Source organism: Nelumbo nucifera, chromosome 5, assembly GCF_055504915.1.
Source record: "Nelumbo nucifera cultivar China Antique chromosome 5, China Antique-T2T, whole genome shotgun sequence".
Lineage (NCBI taxonomy): Eukaryota > Viridiplantae > Streptophyta > Magnoliopsida > Proteales > Nelumbonaceae > Nelumbo > Nelumbo nucifera.
Genome location: NC_142653.1, coordinates 47,165,754 through 47,171,753, shown reverse-complemented (window position 1 = coordinate 47,171,753; position 6,000 = coordinate 47,165,754).

Below are 6,000 nucleotides of genomic sequence, written 5' to 3'. Positions count from 1 at the left end.
CTCGATCCCCCTCTGTGTCACCATAAATCCCAGGAATTTTCTAGAACTGACCCTGAAGGCTCACTTGGTTGGGTTCAGTTTCATCTTGTATTTCCTAAGGGTGCTGAAGACTTCCTTTAGGTCGATAAGATGATGCTTGGCCTTCTTGCTTTTCACCAGCATAACGTTGATGTATGCCTCCACATTTTGGCCAAGCTGATCTTTGAATACCTCATTCACTAACTGCTAATAGGTAGAGTCGGTGTTCTTGAGGCCGAAGGGAATCACCTTGTTGCAATGCAATCTACAGTTGGTAATGAAATCCACTTTCTCCTAATCATAAGGATGCATTCGGATCTGATTGTACCCAAGAAAGCATTCATGAAGCTTAGGAGTTCATGCCCTGTTGTCATGTCGATGAGCTGGTCGATCCTTGGTAAAGGGAACCTGTCTTTGGGGTAGGCTTTGTTCATGTCAGAGAAATCGATACATATCTTCTACTTCCCATTGGATTTCTTCACCATCACCATGTTGGCCAACCAGTCAGGGTATTTAACTTCCTGAATAAATCCGATGTCGAGCAACTTCTATACCTCGTCAGCAATCACCTACCTCCTCTCTGTAGTGAATCTCCTATTCTTTTGCTTGATAGGTCGGTAGTGACAGTCAAGGTTCAACCGGTGTGTGATGACTTCGGGATCAATCCTAGCATGTCCATGGTGTGTCTGGAAGCGTGTCGTTAACCACTTCGGAATACCAGTTTTAGTATTTATAAATTTCTCTATTTCTCATAACAATTACAAACACAGTAAATGGTGAGAATGGGTTGTATCTACAGGGAAGTGAGGGAAAAATCGTTACGAACTTTAATACAGATAAAAGAACATAAAGGGAAGTTGCAGAATCACAAACTTTTATTTAATTAAATTGGGATTCATTAAAAATAAAATTTGAACACTGCTAAAAGTGAAAAGTGCATAAAAATAAATAAATAATAGAATTAAATACATAAAAGAAACTAATTAGAAAGTTTGTAATCCAATAAGAGGTAGCAGTCTCCAGATCTCTCCTTTAAACCTCGAACTTCTCGAGCTAGCCTTTCGTCTTACCTGGCTGAATTCCAGATATGCAAGAAAGAAAACGAAAATTAAACTAAATGAAAGTAAATTGCAAAAAAAAAAAATGGAATTGGAAATGAAATAACAAAAATTAAAACTAAAGTTAATGTAAATTGGTTAGGATTCGAATCTAGAGGTGGCAGTAGTGGCTTAGGAAAATTGCAAGTAGTAACCCCTCTTCTTGCCTAGGAGTCGTTCTCTTCCTCTACCCTTGAACTTCTCAAGATCAGCCTTTCATCTTACCTGGGGGCAGAATCCAACCCCTTCTCAAGAGCCCTTGGGTCTTTTTAATAGAGAATGGTGGACACAACTGGGATTAGAGAGAAAGAGGGGGCAGCAACTGGGTTTTAGCAAAGATGTAAGCGCCCTCGGGTTTCTAATGGATGGTTAGGATGGTTCTAAGGTGATCCTAAGGCCGAGAAGAAAGGGAGGGGGCACCCAATAATATGTAGGGCTGAGATTTGGGCACCTAGAAATGGGTGGTGGAGATTGAGGTGCCTATGGCTGAAAGGTGGAGATTAAAAGGAAAGAGTGATGCCTTAGAGTGGATGGCTGAGATAAAGAATAGAGTGGAGGGCTGAGATCTAATGGTTAAGGGCTGAATAGTGAGGATTAGAAGTTAGGTGGCACCCTAAGGTTAAAAAGATGAAAAGAGAGTGCCCTAGAATGAATGGTGGAGATTAAGTAGCTAGGGGCGGATGGGATTTGCTAAGGATGAAAAAAATGAGTTAGAAGGCGCCCTAGGGTATGCTAAGGAGAGAGGAGGATGTTGATACAACAGGAGGGGCATCATTTTAGGTTTAGCAGATAGAAGGTGCCCTTCTGTGCTTAGCTTTTCACAAAAACACCCCTTCTTTCATCTGATCTTCACACTAGCTTCCCAAAAACTATATTTCAGCAATAAAGCTTCCCTAGTTTTCCACAAGATTTGCATAGAGAGCCTAAAAGGTAACAATATTGAAATTAACTAGGAAAAGGGACATTTTGATTATTCTAAGGCCTAAAATACCCCTAAAATGATGCCCTTAAGGCATCAAAATATAGAATTTTCACACTCCCCAACTTAAACATTACTAGTCCCTTAGCAATGCAGCCTTAAAATTACACTGTGTATAGACATCATTCCCATTTCAAGATCATACCTAACAAAATTAGCCAAGTATCTTGATTTCAGAGTTCTCAAACTTTGTATAGATTGGTATTGGGCTTAATGGGTAATGCTGTCTTGCTTTGAACATTATTGAAACTTGGCTTAAAAATCTTATATACCCTTCTATTTGCAGACTGTCTTAATAAGTTGAGATTGGTTTTTAATATCAGGCGGGTATTCTTCTTATCATTTTTTACAATGTATTTCTACCCATGAACTTGATGTGCACATTTATTTTCAATTTCTACCTTCCACCGTTTGATGCGAATCTCAATACTTAACTTAGGTGAAGAGACCTAATTACTAAGTGTTAGGTAAGTGTCTTTGGCCTTCCCTTTTTCGTTTGACATGAATCTTGGCACTTAACTTAGGCGAAGAGACTCAATTACTAAGTCTAAGGTGTCCATTGACCTTTTATTCTCTCTCTTTCTTTTTTTTTTTTGCAGAATTGTTTAGGGTAGTCCATTGTCACTAACAATTTGAAGAATTTTTGTGTCTGATTTCTCAATCTTACTCTTTCTATCTTGGTAGGGGTAAACTTGGGAGTATTTTCAAATTCCTAAACAGTTTTGACAATATTCAAATAAGACCAATTTTCTCTCCTATCACTTGCTTCCAATTTCTACAAAATTCAATATTCTTTTATCAGTTTCCTCAATTTTTCTGTTTGGAGATCTCTTTTAAAGGAAAGAATTTTTAAATTTCTTAGTGAAATTTTAATTCTACATATTTAAAGGCTTAGTTTTTGAGTTTTTTTTTCTTTTTTTCTCTCTTTCCTGACCCCCCAACTTAAATACCATTGTCCCCAATGGCATGTAGACTGATGTAAAAAAGGCTTGGGCCATAGGGAACAATTAATAGGTTTTCTTGAGGGGTTCAAGGTATGCCACTTGGTATCAAATCGTGGAAAGAAAAACTCTATTCCTAAAAGCAGAAACACTAAAAACTACGTTGGGTTGCCTCCCAACTAGCGCTAAGTTTAACGTCTTCAACCAGATGCCATTCTCTTTGGATCACTTAAGCTTATCTTCTCAACCTTTCCGCTCTTAGAGACTCCTTCAACATATGGTTTAAGTCTTTGACCATTGACTTTGAATGTGCTTCCATTCTTTGGATCAACAATTTTAATTGCACCATACGGAAACACTTTTTTCACAATAAATGACCCATTCCATCTAGGGAACAAATGCAGCCTAGAATTAAAAAGCTTGACCTTTTGATTCAGTTCAAAAGTTTTTCTTGAAATGTTTTTATCATGGAAGGCTTTTGTTTTGGCTTTATAAATGCATAAGCTTTCGTAAGCCTCGTTGTGCAATTCCTCTAATTCACTTCATTATAGGGCTTGGTGGGATCCTACTTGTTCTAAATCTAGATTGAACTTTTTGATGGTCCAATAAGCCCGATGTTTTAATTCGATAAGAATGTAACATTCTTTACCAAAAACCACCTGATAAGGAGACATTCTAATGGAAGTTTTGTAGGCAGTTGATGAGAATGAAAATTATCATATTTTTACCCCTTAATATTTAGTCTTTTATACTTATTTAGTGCCTAATTGGACTCACTATTCTTATATTTTGATTTAGGGCACGAAAGGAGGCGTTAGGTGAAAAACAAGGCTAATCGGGTAATTTTGCATAGTTTCGGCACCACGTGGTAATTTGGGTATAACTCTTCCATCCGGACTCTGATTGAGATGATTCAAGATGAATTGGGAAGATAGGGAAAAGATTTACAACTTTCATGTTTTGAGTTTTGATAGATTCGGACGGCATCGAGGTCAAAATTGGGCCCGAATTCTCCATAAATTCATAGAGAAGCCCAATTCACAAAGAGCCCTAAATTGCAGCAAAGCCCAATTCGCAGAGAGCCCCAATTCGCTGGAGAAGACCAGACCAATTCAGCATGCAGTAGTAGGGCCCTCTCATTGTTCCCAATAGAATTCAGCTGAGAGGGAGGCATTAATCTCTAAAGAGTCCCCATCAGATCTGCTTCTTATTGTAATTCTAAATAAGGAAAAGAGTCAGAGTCCATCTTTGTTAAAATTTCTAGTTAGAAAGCAGATCTGAATTAGGCATTATCTACTAGGAATCAGACTCCTATTTGGAAGAAGACTCTTCAGAAAGTTGGAAACTGCTCCCTCCTAAGGCTATATAAAGGGGGGGCGGACAAGCAAGGGGGCATCGCTCAACCTTGGAGACAAGAACTCAACAAGCAAGGGAGAAAGAAAGCAGATTAGGGCGGCCGAACTCCTCTACTCTTCTCTTCTCTATTCTCTGATTTTTCTTGAGTTTTCACCATGATCATGCATGGCTATACTCTAATACTTGATCAAAGGAAACAAAAGCCTCAGAATCCACCAAACTGTGAGATCTAATTTGATTTTTATTGTTTGATTTATGCTTTGAATATCGAATGTTCTTCTATGTTCTTGTTCATGATTGTTTTGTCTGATTACTAGGATGTCTACTAGTTTATTATTCATGGGAATCTACTGCTAGATTAGATATTAAATCTGTAATTGTTTGATCCCTCTAATCTGCGAAGCAACTAGGGTTTAATGATTTGCTGCATTAGAAATTGTAAGATCCTAGGAAGAACACTCAACTGAATTAAATGCAACCGCTTGTGCTTGTGTTGTTTAGCTTCATCAATCTCTAATGCTTAAGGTTATTGCTGGATTAAATCTTTAATGCTTGTGTAGGGGTTGTTCAGTAGTAAGGGTTAAGAGGATCGCTTGTTTTCTGATTAACTATGATAGGGAGATATAGGAAACCAATTCCTACGATGAATATTCAAAGTCTGAATTGAATTATTTTTACATCGATGAGCAGTAGTGAAATTCTGATGGTGGATGTTATCCTAGACCAAGATTCGTTCTTTTGATTAATCTCAGCACTCTAAATCGCTTTGTTTTCCATTTAAATTTCATTCCTTTTAATTCTGATTTTCTTTATTTTTAATTCTGGTATTTGTTACATACAACCCCCTCCATCTTTGTTCACGCAGCACACAACTTAGGTTAGATACTCTCTGTGGGAACGATCTTTACTCGCACTACTGCATTTAATTTGTACGAGTATAGGTTTTATTTTTGAGTGCCTACGATAGCATGCCAGCAGTCCGATAAGCCCAAAGTGCGTTGTCTAGTCTGTCAGATCAATCTTTCCTATTAAGCCTAATGGACTATTGCAGAATATTTTTAATTTCCCTATTGGACACTTCCACTTGACCATTTGTTTGGGGATGATAGGGGGTTGCTTTTTTATGGGTGATTCCATATTTGTAGATCAAAGCATGGAATTGCGCATTAGTAAAGTGCAACACCCCATCACTGATGATTGCTTGCGGACACCTAAACCTAGAGAAAATGTTCTTTTGAATAAATTTCATTACAACTTTGTGGTCATTGGTTTGGGTTGCTATCGCCTCAATCTATTTCGACACATAATCAATGGCCACCATAATGTATTCCTGACCAGATGATGGCGAAAATGGTCCCATGAAATCAATACCCCAAACATCAAAGATTTCTATAGCTAGAATAGGGTTGAGTGGCATCATGTCTCTACGAGGCATATTTCTGACAGATTGGCTTCTTAGGTAGTTTTGGCTAAAGATATGGGCATCCTTAAATAAACTCGGTCAGTAAAAACCACTCTACAGAACTTTGGCCATGGTTTTCTTTCCTAAAAAGTGCCCTCACAAGCGAGAGTGTGACAAAAGTTGAGGATCACTTGTTCAGACTCAGGG